Here is a 25,154-nt window from a genome sequence, read left to right on the forward strand (position 1 = left end):
TGCTCACCTTGTATCCAAGCCTACCTGATGTCAGGTACCATCTTCCACAGCTAACAGAGTTCCTGTGCTTTGAGTACAGTTGCTATGACCTTAATTTGACTTTCTACTTTTATTTCCTGCAATATTCAGCACCTCCGCAAACAGGACCCCCTCTCATAACACCATAAAACTGTTTTCCTCCTCGGCTGACCATGTATTCATTTTAAGTGTATGCTTCAAATGTTTTAAATTGTCACTTATAATGTATAATTAAGGATATAAAAATGTGTTTTTCTGTGTATCATATGGGTTCACTTCTTCGGGGGGGGGGTTGTATTTTTATGTGCACATGTTTGTGTACAAGTGTGTATGTGAGTGTGTGTGTGCACCTCTGGTGACTGACCCCCTATGGAAGATATTCAGAGAGGTGGCTGAATAAAGCCTGTTCTGAAGTCCATCTTAATATATTACCTTTAGCCCCGAGACAATGAAGTTTGTAGTTCAAGCCCTGGTGTCCCAGGTATGTTTTTGAACATCCCAGATGAAAGGCTGGTTACATAATGGTAGGACCAATTCCACCCCCTCCCCCCCCAAAAAAATGGAAGGATTTTTTTTTTTAAAGTTCTGCCAAGATTGCTGTGCAAGATACATATTGAGAGGTTTGTTTGGTTTTAGATGTACAGGTTCTGCGGTGGCAAATGACACAGTTTTCTAAAAAGAGGCATGGCTTCATGCATGTTTCCTTTGTTCTGTGCAGCTGACAGTCCTGAGGGGGCTGAGGAGCAGAAGGCTTGGATACAGTTTTGGCTTATTAGGAAGAACTATAGAACTTTTGACAGCTCTGTTTGACTTCCCTGTGGTTTGAACTTTGCAAAGGGGAAGTGTAGGCTGCTGTAATTTTGTTCCTTCTTCTTCCTCTTTTCTTTTCTTTTCGAATGTGGGAATGTATGGCCCAAGGAACCTATCTAGTGGTTTATCATCTTGGTTTGTTATTTTTAAGAACACATTATTAGCTTAAGATCCATTACCAGTACTTTAACAACATGCCTCCAGAAGGCACTATTATCTGCTATTAAATCGGAGCTATTTTACTAGAACATCTTAGCTTCACCTGTCCTTTTAACCAGGACAGCCGTTATTTTCTGCTATCTGACCTTGGCCTATCATGATTCTCATTTTGTCATAGAAGGAGATGATGGGGTTGCCTTTGAGATATATTTAGAACTAGGAATAAGGCCCATTGTGTGAAAAAATACAAAAGGATCTAAAAAGAGGCTCTGGGTGAGTGCCCCCCACCCACTCAAGTGAAGGCATTCACTCTCTTCCCACCTCAGAGGGAGATGGTCTTTGCCATCTGGAGAGCAGTTGTAATTCTGAGTAATTTCCAGCCCTCAGCTGGAGACTGGCAACAGTGGTTCCCCAGGAAGAAATGGCTGATTTGGAGAGTGGAGTATGTGGCATTGCACCTGTCTTAGGTTCCACCCGTTGGACCCTATCCACTCCAGGCTCCACTCCTCGAATCTCCAGGAATTTCCCAACCTGGAGTTGGCAACTGCTAAGTCACACTGACTGTCATAAGAGAACAAGCATCCAGGCCTAGTTAAGTCATACCAGTCAGGTAGCTTCAAGTCACCCAGAGGATGCTGCCAGGCCTAAGATAGCCAACCTCCAGGTGGAACTTTTAAGATCTCCTGGGATCACAACTGAATTTCAGACAACAGATCTCTCTCCCCTTGACCCAATTCTCATCTGCTGTAGGCAAGGCTGAGGGAAAGAGGGAAAAAGTGAAGGGAAAGAGATGACCACCATAGCTTCTGAGGAAATGCTTAGTGAGGCCTCAGTAGAGCGGCAGCCTTTTCTGAGACTGGTTGATGGAGAAGACACAGAGAAGTATTGGAGATGTATCTGTCTCTGAGGTAAGACTGTTTTGGTGATTTGTTCAGTGTTCCTGGACCTGCAGTAGGTGGGGGACAAGGTTGTCAGCCAGTGGGATCCCATAGGTGGTGACTGACACATGATGGGCCAAGGGTTTAAGGACCACAGGCATCAACCAATGGGAATGCTCCATTTGGCCAATACCACTACAGTTTTATTATTATAATGGATGGATGCACATGTACTTATGCTTTTACCTTGTCCTCATTCACATCTGTAGAAATGAAATGTCTAAAATGGGAGAGAGTGTGGATTCATATTGACTAGATAACATGATTGTAAATGAACACACACAAAAAGCAGCTCTTCTGATTTTGGCACCCTAAACTTACATAAGGGGAGATAGAACTATGTGCGGCCCCCAATGATTGCACATATTGGACCTGTGCTTCACCAGCTGCACTGGTTCCAGGTTGAGTACCGGATTCATGTCTAGGTTTTGGTTGTGACATTTAAAGCCCTTAACAGTCTAGGACCAACATAACTGCCTTTCTCAGTATGCATCCCGAAGAGCTTTATACTCAGGAGATAAAAACTTACTGGCTATCCCTGGCCCAAAAGAAGTCCGTCTGTCCTCAACTAGAGCCAGGGCTTTTTTGACCCTAGCCTTGGACTGGTGGAATACTCTACCTAGCAACATCCATGCCCTGCAGGACCTTGCTTAGTTCTGTAGGGCAGACTATAAAGCGCTTATTTCCACCTATTTCTTTTCTGTGAGTGTTGATTTTTTGTATCAATCTGACTAATAGACTAACACAGTTGAGCAGTTTTCTTTTTTGTCTATTCCTGTCAGGCATCATTTGTAGAAAAAGAGGTGCTAGACCTCATTAGCACAACTCATTTGCATATGCCACACACTCCTGACATCTCTGGAAGGTGTATTAAATTATATCAGTTCAACATCTACCTTAAAATGCTTCTTGAATTATAATTGTCATAATAAAACCTTACTCCCATCATAGTTTTTAAATTATTTTCTTCTATGTGGCCACAGTGGTATGATGAAGATTTCCATCCACCTGCTTTATGTTTTGATTATTTTCCAATTTTTTTGTGGGGGAAAATATTAGAAAGTTTGACAAATCTTAGAATTCACCAAATTTCTCACGGGGGGGGGGGGGGGTTGAACAATGGAGCCCAGAAGCAAGTATGGGTGGGTGGGGAGAAAGAAAGAGCACAATAAAATGTAGATGTTCTGGAGCTCTGCTCCTGTGAGCTCCTGCCCAAAATGAGGTCTGAAATAAATCCACAAAAGCCACTTCATAGAAAAGCTGTTCCTGCAACATACTTATCTGCATTCCAAGCAATGTTGCATCCTTCCAAGTCAGCGGGCTTGCATTTGGTACTCTGTGAATGTCCCCCAGCACATGTCCACACAGCGGCACTCCAGCCGATTTTCCTTGGCACCCAGGGCCAAATCTCTACCCAGACAACCAATGCACAGAGGCAGCATTTCTAGGACCAGCAGTGCAGGAGAAAGAAAAAGGCATAGCTTATGCCTGTTGTGACCTCCCAGAACTTTGCAAACATCACTTGAATCCATGGGGGATCTATGAGATGCTGTTAATGCTGTGGAGTTTGGCTTTGCTGCAAGCATGTCTGGCCAAGTCCATCCATCTTCTTTCCCGCCTCCCATTTGGTTTGATGATATAACAACATCTTCACAGGGATAAATTACATTTGAGGGAGGGGACACATGGACCAAAAAAGGTTGCCTACTTTGGCTCTAGTTGTACCATTTAGAGTTTTGTGTAGACAGGGCAGGAGTAATATTCTTAATTTGTTGCATGCTACTGTGATGGCTTCAGTGGAGGGATTTCTCATAATTTCCACTGGGATGCATCATTTGCTTATTTCAAGTGTTTGTGTGTTTATATCTTGCTGTCTCGAAAATAATTGTTTTGAAATATAATTACTGAAAGTGGTTTTTGTGTAAAATTGAATGGTTTCAGATTTCTGCTTGGTTTCAGTCCAAATCCTATTGCATTGTGTATTGGACGTCCTGTCCTGTTGATTGTATTGACTTACACTGTATATAACCTGCCTTGAGTTTCAATGAGAAAGGCAAACTATAAATGCTATAAATTGGTAGGGCTCAAACACACTCATCTCCCATTTTTTTAAGTCTGAAATGTTGTTGCAGGGGTGTGGGCAGTTTGAATCCCATTTTTTGCAGTGGATTAGTGGGTGGGTGGGTGGATGTGCATGCTCACACCCGTGTCTAGAAGTCATGGTGACCTCTGCTGACTCCTGCTGGGGCACAGATGGCATTCAGAGAAGTGGCTTGATGGCCTGCCTCTGCCTCCTGACCCTGGTATTCTTTGGAGGTCTCCCATCTCAATACTTGCCAAGGCCAGCCCTGCTTAGCTTCTGAGATCTGACAAGATTGGACTTGCCTGGCCTATCCAGCCTGAATCTTGACAATGGCACAGATTGGGGTTGTCATCCCTTCACCCAGTTTTTTTTTTTCAATAGAAAGCTCCCACACCAACTGCTTTTAGCCCTAGAACAGAAAAAAGGCAAGCCCTATTGTCCCTGTGTGTGGTGCTTCTTCCTGACTTTAATAGCTTCCCACACTGTAAATTAGATAGAGCCAGGGTGGTTCTTTATGGGGTCATTATACATTTAAGAGAATCTGTTGTTCTAATAATTCCAACCAATGTTGCATTCCAAGCAATGTTGAGTTAGCCTTCTTCTACTCATTACTGCGATTCATCTGGTTGTGGGATTTGCAATCTTAGTCATAGCTCTGGTGTCAGCTTGAGTTTTCCATTACATTCCTTCCCCATGATTTCCAAAGGTACTTCTGTCAGGGGGTATTATTATTCTTCCTTTTCTTTGAACAGTAAGGAAGAGAAGGGGTCATGAATCAAATGTCTTTTCTGAAGAGTGTGGAACAGCTTGTTCTGACAGCTTGGGAAGCCAAGGAGAGGCTGGGTCTTCATGCTCACTTGCTGAGACAGCATCACGCTACAAAGCTGCAAAGGACCCCATGTTGCTGAAACGTGCCTGGTCAACAGATTTAGATGACCACTGCATTAACTATCAGCATGTGACAAGACAGAAATAACTTTCCACCATAATAGGGTAGCTTTTCACACGATGGGAAGTTGCATTTGTTTCTCTGAGATAGATCTAAGTGGGTAGCCGTGTTGGTCTGAATTAGTTGAACAAAGCAGGAGTCAAGTGCACCTTTAAGACCAACCAATTTTTATTTAGAATGTAAGCTTACTTAAGCACACCTCATCAGACGAGGAATCCTGCACAGTGCACGGGCCTGGTCCATGGAGCTCAGAATGACATTCATGGCACAAAATTTTATGAAGTGCTGTTAAAGCTGAGATAAAATACCTAGGTCAAAATCACCCAGGTTCTTTTACATCTCACTGGTGATTTGATTTGGTCCAGCCCTGAGTTAGATAGCCTTGGCAACCCACTTGCACCAGATCTTGGGAAGCTAAGCCCTGGTTAATATTTGGATGGGATATCACCAAGGAATTCCAGGGTTGCTATGCAGAGGAAGGTGATGGCCAACTACGTCTGAACATCTCTTGTCCTGAAAATCCTACAAGGTTGCCATAAGTCAGCTATGTCTTGACAGTACTGTGCACAAATACTCACTGATTGGTCCAAGACCAGCACTCAGATTACCATATTTCTGTGGGATATAAATGCAGTGTACTGCAGCCAAACTGGCTTCTGGGTTAGCAAAACCAAAATGTGCTATCTTTGCTTCTTTGCAAGTACTCTTATTAATATAGACTAACTTTGTATACAGTCCTTCTCTTATTAAGACAACATCATTTAGATACAAGAGTAAATGTAATTTGCTAGGGTATAACATGGGACACAGTGTTGTATTCAAATTACTTGGCATTCAAGCATTCAGTGGGGAATCTTTGCTCTATACCTATTGCTACTTTAGAATGAATTGCTGCTGTTTTGGAATTAAAATGCATGTGTCAAAATGGCTGCTGTGTATGCTTTTTTAAGCATTTATGACTCTTTTCTTTTCCCCCCTTTTTTTAGTAAAAGTGCACTGGAGCTCAGACGCCTGTGAATTCAGCTATTCAACTTGTATCAATGGATGCCAGTCTTACAAAGTAAGCATTTTATATTTCAGTTGACTGTATTAAAAAACAAATAAGTTTTATTTTAGGTTTACAAATTGGTTTTTAATTTTTATTCCTGATGCAGTTGTTGTCTTAAAGCAACAGTACAGGTGCTCTCGGCGGGGAGGGCAGGGTATAAATCAAATTAAACATAAACAAACATAAACAAGCAGCAATTAGTTTATCTTGGCAAATTACAGTGGACAAGCAAGAAGAACTGCAAGCAGAGTCCCATTCATTCAGTTAGACATGAGTCCCATTCATGCAATTAAGCATTTCTGATTCCTTTTCCCCTGATAAGGTGCTCCTAATGGTTATAAGACCATCTGGAATGGCAGCAAATGTGTAGCAGGGGGTGTTGCTGGACGGGTGGTGGCAGAAAGCAAGGTCTTCTATTTGCTCATGGACTTCAGATACTGGAACAAAGAGCGTTGAAAATTACACTAGCTAAAAGATAAGCAGACCCTGAATGCTTTGCTGCCATCTGGCTTCTTTTCTTGTTGTACACTGATCAGAATTCCCCCAGAGTGGACTGAATTCCACCACTCCCTTCTGCCATGTGAGGAGTCTTGATCCAGGAGATGCAGCCTTGCTAATCTCTGAACTGCATGAGTTGTTGGGAAGTGTAATTAAAACTCCTCTTCTTCAACATATATAAAAAACAAAAGGGAAGTTGTTTCTCAGCAACCTTTCAAAAGTCACACAGAGTGTCAACAAATACATGAATAGGCATGATGTAGTAGACAAGTTTCTTAAATAGAGCCATACCCTTTCACCAGGGTGATCTACAAACTGGGGGTTGGTGTGTTCGGACACTTTTTCAGGTAATTTGGGATTTCAGGTAGCCCCTTCTCCCTGCTTGAAATAGCTTCTGTCAGCCAATGGGAGATAGTTTTGTACTGTTCACCCTACTCTGAAGATCTTAAATTTGTCCCCCAGATTCTTAAAGCTGTGGCTTCTAGTAAATAGAAGTAACACAGAAAAGACCTGGCATGAGGATCTCATTGAATGTATGCTTAAATCTGTGGAGTGTATGCCTATATCAAACATAAACCAGATTTTTCTTTTAAAAAAAAAGAGTTGCCTCATCTGAAGTGCTGTTTTGATACCAACACCACCACCCCTCGGCTTGGGAGGAATTTGATACTAATGTTTCATACTTGGTGAATAGTAGTTAGTGGTTAGAAACCACTGGGGTAGACTAGTTGGACTTTGGGGGAAAAAATGACAGTCCCTCACCAAAAGTTCCTGAATAAACTTCTTATTGTTCTGAACTTCACATATGGATTGGTGGAATCTGAACCACCTGTGTATTTTAAGTAAAAAGAATCTTGTGTGAACAACTCAATGAAAATATCATACTGGTAGCAGTGAAAAAGGCAGATTATACTATGGATTTTGAATATAATATGCTCAATGTTTCATGGCACATGCACATTTGAATTACTGTGTATCATTCTTAAAGGGAGGTCTTTGTGTGTGTGTGTGTGTGAGAGAGAGAGAGAGAGAGAGAGAGAGAGAGAGAGTCCTTAAAAATTGTGTGAGAGGGAATTATTCTGATCACCACACAAGGGAGGAGTTAAGTGTTCCCCTGTTGTGATTTACTGATCTAGAAAGGCCCTGTGGAACTGCAGTTTGCCTAGGAGATACACAGGTGTTGCTGTAAGTGCCTGTGGATTTGTCAAAATGGGAAAAATAGTAGCTCCATGGGGGTTTCCAATCAGAAAAATTGTGTGAGAAAAGTCTTAAACCTATTTTTGTTTGTGCTGTATTCTCAACCTGAATTGGGACCATGGTTTTCAAAGACTAAAAAAAAAAAGTGCTGAAAGGTCCAGTCACTGAACTTCCAGCATTTTTAGGGTTGCTAGCTCTGGGTTGGAAAATACTGGGAGATTTTGGGAAAGGAGCCTGAAGAGGGCAAACTTGGAGAGGGGGGCGGATTTCAGAAGGGTATAATGCCATAGAGTCCACCCTCTGAAGCAGCCATCTTCTCCAGGAGAATCAATGTTGGTCATCTAGAGATAAATTGTAATAGTGGGAGATCCCCAGATGCCACCTGGAGGTTGGTAGTCCTATAGCATTTTATCTGTTTTGGTCCTAATCCAGCAGGTTGCTAATGTCCTAACATTCATTTTTCAAAATTTTGAAGAATTCTCTCTCTAGTAACTTACTTCATTATCCTAAATTAATAGAAATAATCTTCAGTTGTTTCAGATTTTTTTATTACCTAGGAACTATGGTTGGAAAATGCTTTCAAGGACTATTTTTACATCTGTTGCTTTTGTGTAGACAATGATCTCCCTTTTCCAGCTGCCTTGCTGCTGAATCATTACTCATGGTGAGAGGCTTTGGGGTGTTTTAGGCTTTTAGTGTCCATTAGAAAAGACTGATCAATAATAATAGGATGAGCGCATTTTGTTCACAAGTCACCATTTAAATGAATGCCATGCAGGAGAACCACTTTCCACCGTACCTGAAGTGCTGCTGAGTGAGCAGGTACTTTCAAGTGGAAGTAGATGCATTTGGGAAATGGAATGGGCAAAAAGGGGTCCTGGCTTTCCTGATGGTGGATTGCAGAGCTTAATTCAAGCTGCTTTCTCTTTCTTTCAAGAAGCTGAATCAGCTTCCGCTCAGTGCATTTATGACATACCCTATGACTTTGGGGTCATCAATAAGAACCTATGGGGAATCAGCCTCAGTTAGCAAGGAAAACCCTACCAAGCAAGTGTGGGTAGCAACATGAAATAGGATGTGGGGGCCTTTTGCTTATGATTTTGATTAATGCTTGAACTTCTTTCAAAACTAGTGTGCTGCTAGGTTCAGATACAGCTTCCATTTTAAAAGCAGTAGGGCAAACTGATAGCCTGCTGATGTCTATTCAGAGCTAAGTATTAAGAAGAATCCAGATGGTTTTTTCCCTACTAGGGGAGAAAAACAGGCTGGGAAATGTTTAATTGAATTTCTTGCATTATCTTCTGCTATTAAACTTCTTAAACTGTAAATCTCCTTTGTGTTAAGGGGAGATGTGTGGCTGGCCAACTCACTGGACTCTTTAAATCAGTTAGGATGCCAAAGGTCACAGCTGGTCCTAGACCTGAGAAGATAATAGGCAAAAAATGTAGAAAGCAATATTGGGCCATGGAAAAAAATGTCAAAATTGGTATGCCGCTCTATCAGTGTTTTCTATCAGTGGGTGAAGACTTTTTCGTTTCATTTTGCATACTCCCAATAATGGTTAACGGGCCTTCTCCCTCATTCTGTTGTTGTTTCTTATGCAATTATTTTGTATAATTATTTTATCATTTTGAATGTATTTTAATTGTTCAAGTGTTTTTTATGTTTTTATGCTCACAACCTTGAGACCCTGAAAAGGTGGCATAAAAATGTATTAAATAAATTTTGAGTCATTTTGAGTCGCATTAAGACACATGCGAAGGCGCCTCATGACACAGTGGTAAGCTGCAGTACTGCAGTCCAAGCTTTGCTCATGACCTAAATTCAAACCTGGTGGAAGCTGGGTTCAGGTAGCCAGCTCAAGGTTGACTCAGTTTTTTATCCTTCTGAGGTCAGTAAAATGAGTACCCAGCTTGCTGTGGCTAAAGTGTAGATAACTGGGAAGGCAATAGCAAACCACCCTATAAAAAAGTCTGCCAAGAAAATGTCCTGATGTGACATCACTCCAATGGGTCAGTAACGACTCAGTGCTTGCACAGCAGACTGCCTTTACCATTTTAGGACACATGTGATGCATTAAGGCTTCATTCAGATGTTACAGTAAGCTGCAGTTGTCTGGGACAGGCATGGATGCAGTTTATGTCTTCTGCCTGCAGTCCCCCCACTTCACCCTGTTACATGGTTTGAAAACATCTCAGCTTGCTTGTAGCATAGAAAAATTGGACTTTGTTAATTTCCTATAAACTGGAATTCTAAGCTATTGTTTGATTCAGGTTTAGGATCCAGGTTTGTGGGGGAATAAATGCACTCTGATGCATCCAGGCGCCCTGTGTTTCATAAGTCATGGACAATCCAAGTCCATTCCAAACCCAGAATCTTTAGGTATGCTCCACTTGGGAAATGAGGAGGAAGGAGTCTGAGAAGTTCATTTGCACATGCCACCTGTGTGCCTAGCAGAGCCAATTGTAAGATAGTATGACTTCTGAATGCAGCCTGTCCATCACATGATGCTTGGTGGCATGATTATGCATATTGGTATATATCTCCTGATTATGAATTCACTTTATATGGTTTCTGTGCCTCTTTTGTAGCTTTTTAAAGAAGAAATTGAATAGTGGTAGCTTTCCTGTTATCTCTACTGTGTTCGAATTTGATAAACCATGCTGAGAAGATTGGAACACTTTGTAAAAATGTTGTAAGGAGCATTCTGGGCATGTTTTGGCTATAGGATGGAAAAGCAAAGAATAGTACAATTTCCAAAGCCTTGTAGCAACATCCTCCGATACAAATGAGGAATATCATTGAAGAGAGAGACGGGTACAGCGCAGTCCCTGCACTCTTGCTGAATTCTGAAAAGCTATAGCTTGTAGTTGTGATATAGATTCTAGGATCGTGCAAAAAAAAAGAGAGACGGAGAAACTGATTTCTGTAATTCTGTATTGACATTGTATGCTGTGGGAAATGTGAGGGAGGGGGGATATCTAAGCAGGACTCTTATACCACTATGGGGCAAACCTGGGTATCTCCCAGGCTTCCCAAAGCACTGCAGCCCATAGCCAGCTGCATAAAAGGTCCATTGGTCCTGTTTCCCCAAGCACATGCTAAAGAATTCTGCAGATCGTTTATTCTGACCTTCATATATGCAGTATAATGGAACAGTTGATAGCCCCCTTCCTGCCTTATAGCTCACAAGTTCTCCTTACCACTCCATCAGCCACCCTGCAAGCTTCTGGGTGCTGCTTTTTAAGCCTTGGCTTAACATTTAAAACACCTTAGCTTGGCTAACCTACTGCCCCACCTGCTCCCAGCAATTAGCTGCTAATTGCTGCTAGCTTGCCCCTTTCTAGGTTTGTTAGTCTTCACTGCCTCCACCTGGGTCTTGCCTTTCCTGAGCAGACTTCTCAGAGCTGTTTGTGCACTTCCAGCTATGCCTTAAAGCTCTCTTCATGAAGTGTGTGTAGGTAAGTGCGTTCCCCCTCTAGCCTGATCCTGTCACATCCACAGAAAATGAATATTGTGAGCACTCTTCTAACTCTACTAAGTTGTTGGGTGAATTCTTTTGTATACACTCTGAAAGCTTCCCCCTCTCTTGGTACATGAGACTATGAGCATTCCTTTGTTTGGATTCATCTCTAAGTAAAATCTGCTGTTGGTGAAACAATGAAGTTATGGATAGCATGCTAGGTACAGGGTCTGCTTCAGGATTTGGGGTATTCTTTAGTAACAGCTCATCAGGGCCCCCCATTAACTGGTGAAGTGTTGAGAAGCCAGCACATTCCCAGATTATTCATGCAAGTGTAACAAATTGCATGTCAAATGCCCTTCCAAATGCCCTTGGTACATCTTCACCACTTTCCATAACTTCACTACATAGGAACAGTGTCACTGCCCCACCCTAGTCTCTTAGGGTACCTGTACAAGACAAATTCACAACTTTATATTCTGCATTTGTTACCCTGACAGAATTATTAAATTATGCCTTTGACCTTAAATTGGGGGGGAATTAGCTACAGAGTCAGACCTTAGCAAGAGGTGGGGTAAAAATGAGATCTGCTATCAATGTTTACAGATATTTTTCCCTGATATACCCTTTTTTGGAGTCAGGAACTGGGCCAATTATGAAGTAATAAATTTCATTTTGGAAAATAATAGGATTTAAATATACACACAGATTCAATAGCACGCACACAAAGTATGGAAATAAAGGTAGTAGCAGATATAATAGGAGGGAGAAGGAAGTATGGTGATACATTTCCAGTCTTGGAGAGCAAATGAGCCTGAGTTGGGATGAGGAGATACATGGTAACGACTAGCACTACACATACAAAGGACCTGATATGAACCAGGGGTGCTGCTTTCTGGGTTCTCAGCAAGGCACACTAAACATGGGCAAAACTGGGTGTATTTTATTGTCTTGACATTTTCAGTGAGTTATCTACCATGACCCCAAGATCTCTGTCTTGGTCATTCTCTGCCAGTTCACACCCCATCAACTTGTATTTGTAGCTGGGATTCTTGGCCCCAATGTGCATTACTTTGCACTTGGCCACATTGAACCTCATCTGCCACATTGACACCCACTCATCCAGCCTCAACAGATCCCTTTGGAGTGCCTCACAATCCTCTGTGGTTCTCAGCGCCCTGAACAATTTAGTGTGATTTTCGAACTTGGCCATTTCACTGCATGCTCCCAACTCCAAATCATTAATGAACAAGTTAAAGAGCATGGAACCCAGTACTGAGCCCTGTGGCACCCCACAGCTTACTGTCCTCCACTGCAAAGACTGCCCATTTATACTCACTCTCTGCTTCCTATTAATTAGCCAGTTTTTGATCCACAAGAGGACCTGTCTTTTTTCTCCATGACTTTTGAGCTTACTAAGGAGCCTCTGATGAGGAACTTTATCAAAAGCTTTCTGGAAGTCAAGGTAAACAACATCTATTGGGTCCCCTTTGTCCACATGTTTGTTCACCCCCTCAAAGAACTGTAACAGGTTAGTGAGGCAAGATCTTCCCTTACAGAACCCATGCTGAGTCTTCCTCAATAACTTGTGTTCATCAATGTGCCTACTCATTCTGTCCTTGGTAATGGTTTCTACCAACTTTCCTGGTATTGAAGTCAGACTGACTGGCCTGTAATTTCCCGGATCTCCTTTGGAACCCTTTTTAAAGATGGGGGTGACATTTGCTACCTTCCAGTCCTCAGGAACAGAGGCAGATTTCAATGAAAGATTACATACATTTTCAGGCATAATCCATTCAGGCCAGCGAAGAGGGACTGGATGCTTCTGTTTCAGTGCCTGAACTAGACAATGGACAGTGTTCTCAGTCATTAGGTACAGATGAAAAGGAGGAGGGAGATTTGTGAGAGTTTGGCAACAGCATTTGTCCATTGAACCTGTATCTCTCTGAGGCCAGTGCCTGTGTTCATCTTAGCAAGACACCTCTCTTTGCCAAGCTTGGCTTTCTGGAGTGCAATGCTTTAGGAAGTCCCAATGTTTTCCAAGGTGTTGGGGTGCCTCTACTCACATGGGGCTGATGCCAGGATTACACATCCACTGTGCTGCATACTCAGTCGCTAATGGTTTGAGATACCTAGTTCGTCTACCAATATGCAGTGAAAATATGTATATCTCCATTGTTTCATCATCCTAATTGGGAATGCAACAAGATGATTAATAGTGTTTACAGGTGAGACTAAAAAGAAAGCAGATTTTATCTGTTGGCATGTTCAGTTATTATATTTTGATGCTCCAACATCACATAATGGCTGAACATACTACCCACACTTCTCCTGATACGTGCAATTGCCATTTTAGATGAATAAGGACATTCCAGGTTCAGCATGTATAAAAACATACCCCTCCCCCACTGATTTTGGTTTTCTGATCACTTATACTGAATTTGAAATATGCACATGTCACTCTGGTTGCACAAAATAGTGACCACAGATATTAAGAGAAATTCACATAGTTCAGATAAGATTGCAATAAAGAACAGGTCTTGAAAGTTTCCCCCCTCTTTCTTCAATAACTTTAATGGACTCCCTGTTGATCTCAGGGGGGCTGGCATCTGCCCCCTTGCATCCTGGGACCCTCAGCTTGCAAGATGAGATCTAAGAGTGATAGTAGAATCCCCAGTTTTTGTTACGTGAAAGAAACTTACAATGATATATGTACAAGAAGCCTGCTTTCAAATGATAGGGAATAAAGTACTCCCACTCCTTTTTTTATTTCATTGACTGTATAGCACAGCTTTTCTGTCCTTGTGAATTTTCCAGGAACAATTTCCTGTGCTTGAGGATTGAACAAGATGTGATGACAGCAGGGCCCCACGTTTTTGAATGTGGGTTATGCTTTAGGTGAGATTTGGAGGGCTCAGAAGAGTGCTAAAATATTCATGTGCTGTGTGGGTGAGGGAATATGTCCCTGTGTCTAGCCTTGTCATATTGCATTGTAGTGAAACTGCTGCAATGCAGGGACAATACCAGGAACCTTGGCAACAGAGTCCTGTACCTCCTCCCCACTCATTCCCTTGCAGAGCGAGAGCTGAGTGACTTTCTTTTCTCTCAAAATGTCTTTAGGTAATCAAACTGAACTGGGCAATGTTGCATAGGAATAACGTGGCCACTGTTTGATCCCTGTTTGGCTGTGATCACTCAACAAATGATCAAATAGAGGAGAGAAGTGGCACTGTAACAGAACCAAAAAGAGACTATGAATGATAGCCAAAAGGTTTTTTTTGAGTGGGGGGTGTGGAAGTAAGAGGAATTTCGTGCATAGTGGCAGTACCAATTTTGTTTTGAAAACAGTTTGAGTGCAGACATAAAGAACATAAAATGACTAGTAATCTCATACCCTTCTTAATGTGTATATATATATGCTGTCAGGTCATAATTAACTTATGCCAACCCCAGCAACAGGCTTTCAAAGCAAGCGAGAAGCAGAAGTTGTTTGCCATTGCTTTCCTCTGCGAAGTCTTTGTTGATCACCCATCCAAGTACCAATCCAGCCTATCTTCTGAGATCTAATGAGGTCGGGTTATATGATGCTGCCTTTACTCTCACCCGTCTTACTAGGGCTAACCAAAAACATATCAAAATATTATGTAAGCATTTTGATATTCCAAAAGCTGTTCTGCAGGTAAGATGTAAGCCAGAAAAAAAGAGCAAAAACATCCAGGGCACATTCGGTGGAAGGCTGCCTGAAGTTATTGTCAATTAATTAAATTAAGTCTGCAACATCTCCTGATCTCTATCTTCAGAAAGCTACAAACTTTCTCATTCAACCCTGAGGAACTTGCAGGCACTATTGTGTGATACGTTTGTTGGTCCTAATTAAATAATTTTGGATTCCTCCTCCCCCTGTATGTTTACTTCTGATTTTGAAGGTTAAAAAAGGTAAAAGTACTCCCCGTTTTCGACTCTGGGGTGACGTTGCTTTCACAATGTTTTCATGGCAGACTTTTTACAGGGTGGTTTGCCATTGCCTTCCCCAGTCATCTACACTCCCCCCCCACAGCAAGCTGGGTACTCATTTTACCAACCTCGGAAGGATGGAAGTCTGAGTCAACCTTAAGCTGGCTACCTGAACCAGCTTCCGCTGGGATCAAACTCAGGTCGTGAGCAGAGGGCTCTGACTGCAGTTATGCAGCTTTACCATTCTGCACCATGGGGCTATTTTTGAAGGCTAGGAAAACGGAAAGGTCCCCTAAGCAAGCACCAGTCGTTTCCAACTCTGAGGTGACATTGCTTTCACAATGTTTTCACGGCAAACTTTTTACGGGGTGGTTTGCCATTGCCTTCCCCAGTCATCTACACTTTCCCCCCAGCAAGCTGGGTACTCATTTTACCAACCTCGGAAGGATGGAAGGCTGAGTCAACCTTGAGCAAGCTATCTGAAAACCCAGCTTTCACTGGGGATCAAACTCAGGTCGTGAGCAGAGCTTTGGACTGCAGTACTGCAGCTTTAACATTCTGTGCCATGGGGTTCACTCCTTTTGAAGGTTAGGGGGATCTATAAATACCTGACCCTGGTGCATATGTAGTAATGTTCTGAAATATGCAAATAATGTAATTAAAGGGGGAAAACTGTTAGGTGTGTGTAGGGATGGAGGAGTTGATCACTTTACAGAGGAATATTCATTGTCTGACTCCATCTAAACAAAGGTCATTTTAGCACTGACCTTAATCGGCAGCGACGTCCCTCTTCACCGCGTAGGATCTGCGCGGATTTCGCACCAATTGCTGCGGAGCACCCGGAAGAGCCGCAAAGTCCCGCGGCTTTTGCGGCGCAAATGGAAACTGGGTTTTGGCGGTTTCCATTTGTGCCGCAAAAGCCACGGGACTTTGCGGCTTTTCCGGGTGCTCCGCAGCAATTGGTGCGAAATCCGCACAGATCCTGCGTGGTGAAGAGGGACATCGCTGCCGATTAAGGTCAGTGCGAAAACGCCCAAAGCCTTTCTGAGCCGCTTAACCATTGCCATTGTTTTAATTTCTTGGACTCATTCTAGCAGCTGCAACTCTATACTTCGTGCTCACTTTTTATTATCCTTGGAGTAGTATTTTTCTCCGATCCCGGCATCATCTTATTACGTTTCAGTACACCTCAGCTTTGTTGGAAGACTTAATTATAGGAACTAATTTCACTGAGAGGAAATTTATTGTGCAGGAATAAAATATGATGAAATATTTATCATTGCTGCAGTCAGCAAAATATACTCATGTGAGCAGCAGCAGGTAGGAAGATAACGGGTAATAGAACTCTGTCCAGTGGACAATGACACACTTCCTGGATCACTAAATACACTCGGTTCAAGTACAATTGTAATGGAATGTTATAATTTTTCTTGGAAGATTTATGGGGGTGGAAAAGAACTTCTATAGTTCAATAAAATACAAGGGGATTGAAAGTGCTTTGCTTTTACAGTACGCAGAGCTGCTTCTTGTGTGCAGCATAGAATCATTTTTCTCAACAAAACCCCTAGAATTCTGTACTTGAAAGGAAAGGAATGGGAAATGCTAATTATGTATTCTAACTACACCTAGCAAACTAGACAAGTAAATAGTTTGGGGCGAAGAAGACTGAATTTACCAAAGGTGGGTAAGATCTGGCAGTGCAGCAAGGACAACTGAAGATCAAATAGTGATGGTGGTTTGGTGTCCAGTGTCAGGCAGACAGGTAGACAGATCTGGATGTGTATTTTATGACTTCTTTTTAAGAGGAGAGGTGTGGTACACATGAAATTCATTGTATCTGAAGCAAAGCACTGCACAAGATGTTGCAAAAGTCATTCCCGTCCTTTGCACAATGTTGTATACAAGGTCTCACATAGGATTGTCACTGTCCAGGTGGTGATTGGAGATCTTCTGGGATTGCAACTAATCTCCACGTGATAGAAATCAGTTCACTTGGAGAAAATGGCTGCTATGGAAGGTGGACTCTATGGCATTATACTCCATTGAAATCCCCCCTCCCTAAACCCTGCCCTTCTCAGGCTGCACCCTCAAATTCCCCACCTCAGACCTGGTAACCCTAGTCTCATGAAGAAGAAAAAGATGAAATGGCATAAAATGATGGTCCCTTTAGTCTTTTTCCTCTTCATTTCATTTCGTGCAGCCCCCTTTCTTCGAATCCTAGTCTCACACCAGATCTTGCACAAGAGTTGAAGCACATGATAACATTCCACTAGCTGTTCATAGGAATCAATCCATTGCCCTGTAGCAGCTGGCATTTTTTAAAGGTTATAATTTCAGGGAGCTTTTTTAATTTTTGCATGGACTTATTTGCCAGGCAATGCTCAAGGAATGCCAGCACACTGCAGAGGGCTTTGAGATATGTTATAAGGTGTAGACTCATTCATTGAGCAGCACATCCAAGTCTGTTAGGCCTCTTGCTTGACCGTTGTAATTGGAAATTGTGACTTAAAATAGGTTTGCCAGGTCTGTGTTGGAAAATATTTGGAGACTTTGGGGGTGGATCCAGGAGAGGGTAGGGTTTGCGCAAGGGAGGGTCCTCAGCATGGTAGAATGTCATAGAATCTACCCTGCAAAGCAGCTGTTTTCTCCAGGGAAGCTGATCTCTGCCAGCTTGAGATCAGTTGTGAAAGTGGGAGATCTCCAGGCCATACCTGGAGGCTGGCAACCCTATGAATTGTAGGTGATCCACTAACTATATACTGAAGTCCAGAAGCTATGGGGAAATTCTTAGCACTGCTGAACTTCCAGGGGTCACCCAGGATATATTTTGTTCTCTGTGTTCAGCTTCTCAACTTGTACCTAATTGGTTGCCCCAGAACAGTGGATACACTTCTCAATTAAATAGTCAAAAAGACCACATTTTCTTTTTATGTCGCTTTACTGTTTCATTTTGTTTTTCTCTCCATAAAAACCTACGGTCCAGTAGCAGAATGCTTTTGTTGTTGTTGTTCATAGTTCTTGGATGGTTGGCTTGGTGAAGAGTCATAGGGAAGAATTAATGTTTCCTGTTTTGTTGCCTTTTTGCATTTGGTTTATATATTTGTCAATAGTTTGATTTTTCTGGGTTTCACTGTTTGTTTTATAGATGTGTTTGTATTATGCCTGCACATTTTACAGCTGCGGTACACCTTTTATATAGTATTTATATCTAACATATATCACTTATATAATGTAAATTAATCAATGTATAGATCATTTTTAATTAATTGAAATGGGGTTACAGGGGATGAGACAGCAGGATGAACATTTGAGAATTTTCCCTAGTTGTCGAGTAGCATAATTTTCAGGCATGAAACCTTGAAATTTAACAAATGGGCACACTTCCACAGCAGTGCTTAATTTAATTTCTCTCATATTAATCATGCATGCAGTGATTTCATAATGAGAGAAAAGTCTGCTTTTCTTTTTGACCAGATTGATTTGCAGCATTCATTGCATTGTGAGGTTATTATAGTATTCACACTAGCATGGGCAAATTGCTGAAGGGCCAGAATCCATTTTTAAGTATGATGTAGTGGAGTGGTCTGCATGTTGACACCCACTCTAGCCATAGTAGGTAGTTTATTAACCAATACAGGATGATCTCTGCTCATGAGTACAATTTATATGCTGTCAAACTATCCAGTGGCCAGTCTGGAAATAAGACTGGAACCACTCCTGATCCGTCCTAAATCTATTTTCCCAATCTGGATTAGGCAGCCATCTGCAACTCACTGACTTTGTTATTAGCCAAGATGAAACTGCATCTTCTCAGTACACTTCTCCGCATTCACTGGTTATTTATTGCTTACTGTCTCCTTCTTCAAAAGACCATTTATAGGCCATTCTTCCTTATTCCCTCTTTGTGACCCTCCCTGCTTGTTTCTGTAGCTGATAATAACTTAAATTTAGGGTATTGAGCCAAAATGCACATTTAAACACTTATCTTAACGTACTTTTTAGAAGAATAAACATCTGGGCAAGCATGTACATAAGCAGAACTTTCCTCTGATACCTCAAAATAGAATACAAATAAAATCAATCTGATGTGTCACTTGTTTTCCCTCCCTCCCCCACCATATCTCAACATTGCTCTTTCTTGCATTTTCTACACGTGGGTTTTACAACCCAAACTGCAAAAGTTATAATCGCAGTTATGCTGATTTAGCAAAGTTCTTTATCATCCACAGTTTGCCAGCAAAAGTCATGCTAACCAAAGGAGTCACTAACGTAATCATGGTGCCAACAAGCAAAGACCCCAACAGACAATAGCAAGTCTGTGATGTGAGTTATCTAAAGCCAGGCTTTCAGCTGAAGACTGAGCAAACTGCTAGAACAGCATTGTTCTCCTTAGCTATGCTCAAGTTGATGAGAAAAAACCAGTTGACTACTCAAAGGATCCGTATCCCACATCAGTAACACTGCACCCCCTCGTCCCAGTACTACGGCTTCCCTGCAAAGAATTTCATAGGGATGCAAAATTATGTTTCTTGTATAAGTAATAATCTACAGACGATTATTGGAAAAGGTTCTGGTGTAAGCTGCAACGATAAAAGGGCAACATTCTTTGACCAGCCTTCCAGTTTTAATAGAATTGTGTAGCTATCCATAATTAAAAATCAGCACTCAAAAGGTTCTGTATTGGAAAGGTTGCCGATTAGTATAATCCAGTAACTGATAATAATTCAATAAAAGCTTCTCTGTAAGAGAACTAAAACTCTGTGAGATAGGATCTGGGAATTATCTCTTCCTCTGAAATATCCTCTTAACTTTTTATTCTTTAGATATCAGTATTTGTGAATCAAAGGATTCTTTTGGCTTTATCATGTGAAGGAAAAAATCTATCTATTACCCTCTACAGTGACCCAAAGCTTTGTGAGGTAAAATGGGATCCCTCTACCTCAGCATGAGGGAAGTCTTATTTAATAGCTTATTTTAATCTTCCAAAATTCAGAGTGAAAACATGTTCCATACACATTTCAAGTTATTAATGGTCTGCTTTATCTACATTTTCCCCATCGCTATTTCTCCTGTAATTTCTATTCTAAGGACCTGATAAATTTACAAGATGGGGTTGGTATTAAGGGTGTGCATTCGGTTCAGCCGAACCAAATCAACTGCTGAATCACCCCTGATTCGGCTGTATACGGAATCGCATACAGCCAAATCCAATTGGGGCCCATTATGCGGGAGCCGAGTATGGCTTCCCGTATACTTCCGTATAGATATTCAGAAGTATACGGTATTCAATGCAAAAGGTGGAAAAGGGGCTTCTGCAGCCTCAGGGGAGTTGCTTGCCTCCTTTCCCGCCTTTGGTAGCCTTTTCCCACCTCTCCCATAGCCTCCCTGGGATCAAGGAGGGGGGGGAGGTGGAAGAGGAGCCCCAGCAGCCAATCCAAAGCATGCATTTGCAAAATGCATTGCAAATGCATGCTTTGCAGGGTTGTTGTGTAGTTGATCCCCCAGCCATCAGCAACATTGTTGTTCTTTTGATCTTTTGCTTACTTGGGTATCCAAGTAAGCACTGTTGTCTGGACAAAAACAGAGCAGTGCTGTTTTTTGAAACTGCTCTCTGTAGGGCCAGAGAACCTTTTTAAGGAGTCTGCCTGGCTGGACTCCTCCATTGCTGCTTTGTTGATGTGTGTTGGTGTGAGAGAGAGATTGTGCTGTGCTGGCCCTTGGCCTCAGCTGCTGCTGCTCTCTCTCAGCCTTACCAGACTTGCCTGGAGTAGAGAAGACGTCTAAGGTAAGACAGTCTTGGGGTTCTTGTTTTTATTTTAGTTGGTAAAAGGGCTTTTTAAGACTCAGAGTCCCTTTACTTATCCAGATTTGGGTGGTGAGTAGCTTATTTGGGGTTAGGGGGTTCTGCTGGGGGAGGGGGCCTGGGGTGGGGAGGTTTTTTGCCAATTTGCCCATATCTTACTTTAGTGAGAGGACTTTTAAAAGTGCAGTGTCCTTTTACTTTTTCTGATTTGGGTGGCTTGGATTTCTTGGGGTTAGGGTGAAGGTTTTTTGGGGGGAAGAAGTGTTGGTAAAGTTCCTGTATTGTTAAAAGTTAAGTTTTTTACTGTTTTAAAAGGATTCTGTGTTTGATTTGTTGCTGCTGTATTGTGCTGCTGTTATTCCTTTTCTCTTCTGGTTCTGGTTCTTGGGGGGGGGGGCTGTTTGGCCTAATTTTCATTGTTTAAAAGGCCACTTTTTAACAGTTGAGTTTCTTGGCCTTCTCCTGTTGTCCCTTTTTCTGGTTCTGTTTTTTTGGGGCGGGGGGGGGAAGCTGGCACCTGGGTGAGAGACCCAGAACCAGCAGGCTTGTTGTGCTTGGCCAGCTCTCCCCATGTTGTTTGGGGCAGGGCTGGAGAGCTGGCATCTGCAGATTGTGTGTTCTGTGGCAGGGAAGCTGGCACCTGGGTCAGCGACCCAGAACCAGCAGGCTTGTTGTGCTTGGCCAGCTCTCCCCGTGTTGTTTGGGGCAGGGCTGGAGAGCTGGCATCTGTAGATTGTGTGTTCTGTGGCAGGGAAGCTGGCATCTGGGTGAGACGCCCAGAACCAGCAGGCTTGTTGTGCTTGGCCAGCTCTCCCCGTGTTGTTTGGGGCAGGGCTGGAGAGCTGGCATCTGTAGATTGTGTGTTCTGTAGCAGGGAAGCTGGCATCTGGGTGAGACGCCCAGAACCAGCAGGCTTGTTGTGCTTGGCCAGCTCTCCCCGTGTTGTTTGGGGCAGGGCTGGAGAGCTGGCATCTGTAGATTGTGTGTTCTGTAGCAGGAAAGCTGGCATCTGGGTGAGAGACCCAGAACCAGCAGGCTTGTTGTGCTTGGCCAGCTCTCCCTGCATTCTTTGGGGCAGGGCTGGAGAACTGGCATGTGGGTTTGCTGCAGCCAGGTCTGCAGAGCAGACCTTGAGCAGATTGTGTTTTGTGTGGCAGGGTTCATAGAGTAAGATGTATATAGTGCATTTGGGTCCTATAGAGATTCTCTGGTTGAAGTTAGGTTTGGCTTTGGGTGCCCCAGGAATTGGACCCCCTGGCCCAATCTTTTTGGGACTTGGGAGGTTTGTAGGGGAGAGTCTCCTGCAGGTCCCCTGCAATGGGGGCTCTCCCTCAAACCCCCTCCCCTCCAGGCAGCTTCAAATATACCCTATTTGCCATTGATTTCAATGGCCCTTAGGGTATAATGGGGCCATATATTCGGAAATAGCCACACATCTACCGTATATGCGGCTATTCCGACTACGGAATTCAGAAATATACGGGATTCCGTATTTTTCCCCCCATATGTTTCCAAATCTGTGTACTACCGATTTATTTATTTATTTATTTTGCACATCCTTAGTTGGTATGTGAGGAATTAAAACATTGCTTTGTACAGGGGAGGAATTGATGGGAGGAATGCAGATCGCAGACTGGCAGTATTATCCTAAGCAGAGTTATATTGTCTTCTAAGGCAATTGACTTTAGAGGTTTTAGTTGTGCTTAGGACTGCACTGTCAATGTCTTATGGATGACCCTGAGTACTCTGTAATGAACTGCTGTGAACTACAAAATCTCAACTGAAACTGCTTAAGGTCATTGTCACTCAAAGTGTAATGCCACAAATCCAGTACACATACAAGCATTCCATGCATGGACCATTACATTACATTTCAGTGTCCTCCCCCCCCCCACACACACACAATGGGTTCCCAAGTGTTACACACCAGTTTTGGTCAATCACATTTTTAAAGTTAGTGAGTTTAGTTCTATATAAAAATACTGCTTTTCTAATTTATTTTTAAAAATACAAGTGGTAATTTTCCAGCTTTTTAAAAAATGCAACTCTTTTAACTAGCTCAGGTGGGATGACTGTGTATGTATATAATGAAGTTGACTGCTGCCACTGTTTTTTAAGAAGATGTGCTACAAATTTAAATGAATTTTACTTACTTATGAAAGGTCCCAAAGAACGAGGGAAGCTGCCGAATCGGACCAATGTTATCTATTGTACTGGGTATTAGGGATGGGTACAAACCAAAAAAATGAACCACAGTTTGAGCACAAACCAGTAGGGGTGTGCAATAGTAAAAAAAAAAAAAAAAAAAACTGGGAAAGTTCAGATTCGGGAGTATTCGGGGCTAAAAAAATTGGGAGGCCATATATCTTCTAATAGCAGAGTCAGTAGCTGAATCTGATTCCGGAGATATTTGGCTGTTCCCGAATATACGGCCCCATTTTGCCCTATGGGCCATTGAAATCAGTGGCAAAATAAGGTATAATGAAGTGTGGCTGGAGGGCAGGGGGTTTGGGATAGAGGCTCCAAACATTCAGGGCTGCTGCAGGAACCTCTCCCCTACAGAACCCCCAAGGCCCAAAAATGTTGGACCAGGAGATCAAATTCGGTGGGCACCCAAATTCGGTGGGCACGTCTCTCCATTATACCCTATGGGCCATTGAAGTCAATGGCAAAATATGGTATAATAAAAAGCAGCTGGAGGGGAGGGTGTTGGGGTAGAGGCTCCACGTTTGCAGGGAAGCTGAACCCCCAAATTCCAAAAATATTGGACCAGGGGTTCTCATTCTAGGGGCACCCCAAAAGGCCATCACTCCCAATGGTGGGGGGAAAGCAATCAGTCAGTTTTCCCACTGTAAGAACAATGGGAAAACTGATTCTGAGGACCAGAGGGTTTGAGGGCGAGTCCCTACATTTGCAGGGCCACTGCAGGGACCTCTCCCCCACAGACAGTGCCATGTCCCCAAGCAGAACCAGTGCCACCATGCTACTGTCATTTGCACAAACAGTGTATTAGATCAAAATAGAGAATCTCTCTTTCAAAAATTGGAGTGGTGGCTCTCTGCAAGGACTGCTGCACAGAACCAATGCATTGAATTTACTACTGCCATGCAGCAAAAATGGGACATGGACTTCCTGCATGTTAAGCATCTGCCTACTGAACTACAGACCCACAGAAGTAATACCTGTGTGGAATCCTTCAACTCTTCACTTGTTGGTTGTCACTGAAAGAAAATCTTGGAAACTAGGGCATTTGGGTTTTAAAGGAAGCCAATGAAAAATCAAGGCTGCTCAAGGGGAACCTTGACTGACATGCCAAGTGGCATACAAATATCACCTTTACTCTTTTAAAAGCAAGTATCTTGGGAACCTGTCTTTGCACCATACTTATTCCACATCTTGGTTCTGTCATGGCACATTCCCAAAGAGAGAAGCGTTCATTTTCTATCACAGCAAAGCTGAGAGACCAGTCATCGTAAAAACAGTCAACACAATGGAACCCCCAGGACATAACAGAGATATGGCTTCCTATCTCAATAGACATAATAATTAATAACTAAGTTGTTTAATACTCAGTTTTTCACAGAAAACAGATTATGCTGGCCTTAAAGGTGCCACTGCAGTTAAACTTAGTTCCCAGGCATATTATTAACCTCATTAGTACCTACCCCATCAGTACCTGTTCTGAATCAAATATTGCAGGGGGGGTTTTTGCTATTGCTATGTTTATCCACTTCTTCCTGCAGTTACCACTCTGTCATTTTGGCATCTAGATTCTAATGGTGCTTCCTGGCAACAAATCACCCCCATATGAAATATGGGAGGACACCCTTTTAGTTTAATCTCATGGAGGCCTGGTGTTGCTTATACCACTTAGCATTGTCCTTTGCTTGTCTTGAGTTGCCACTGGCACACTTCTGAATGTCATTCTCTCACAGGTTTTCAGGTTTGTAGTTGTATGCTGCTGTATTCTTCCTTTACTTCATTCTTAGTTATACTCAGTGAAAACCCAGGTCTTATTATGCATCTTGACTCTAACTGGTTCTTTCTGACCATCAACCAACCCAGCAACAACCCCCCCCCCCCCAAATAAGGCCAAAATCAACTGAACCCAAACCTGATTTCAAACTGGCAACAAAGATAGAAGAGTCATCAGGCAACCAGAGGAAGCAAGTCACAAAGAGTCACACAAGACTGTATCAGCTGCAAGGCCCACCCAGGAAAAAAGGGCAAAAAC

At 42.6% G+C, this 25,154-nt stretch overlaps 1 protein-coding gene across 11 annotated transcripts in view; it reads left to right on the forward strand.

Moving 5' to 3' along the window:
* LINGO2 (leucine rich repeat and Ig domain containing 2) overlaps nucleotides 1-25,154 on the forward strand; it is an 888,319-nt gene that overhangs the window by 330,469 nt on the left and 532,696 nt on the right. For 3 of the 11 annotated variants that reach the window (XR_009555326.1, XR_009555325.1, XR_009555329.1), the window contains exon 1: nucleotides 11,075-11,161. The gene's annotated coding sequence lies outside the window, so the exon portion shown is untranslated. Of the gene's footprint in view, nucleotides 1-5,943; nucleotides 6,018-11,045; nucleotides 11,162-25,154 lie in introns of those variants that run through there. The other 8 variants (XM_060237192.1, XM_060237193.1, XR_009555330.1 and 5 more) reach the window with 6 other exon arrangements.

The sequence above is a fragment of the Heteronotia binoei genome, chromosome 4, assembly GCF_032191835.1.
Source record: "Heteronotia binoei isolate CCM8104 ecotype False Entrance Well chromosome 4, APGP_CSIRO_Hbin_v1, whole genome shotgun sequence".
NCBI lineage: Eukaryota > Metazoa > Chordata > Lepidosauria > Squamata > Gekkonidae > Heteronotia > Heteronotia binoei.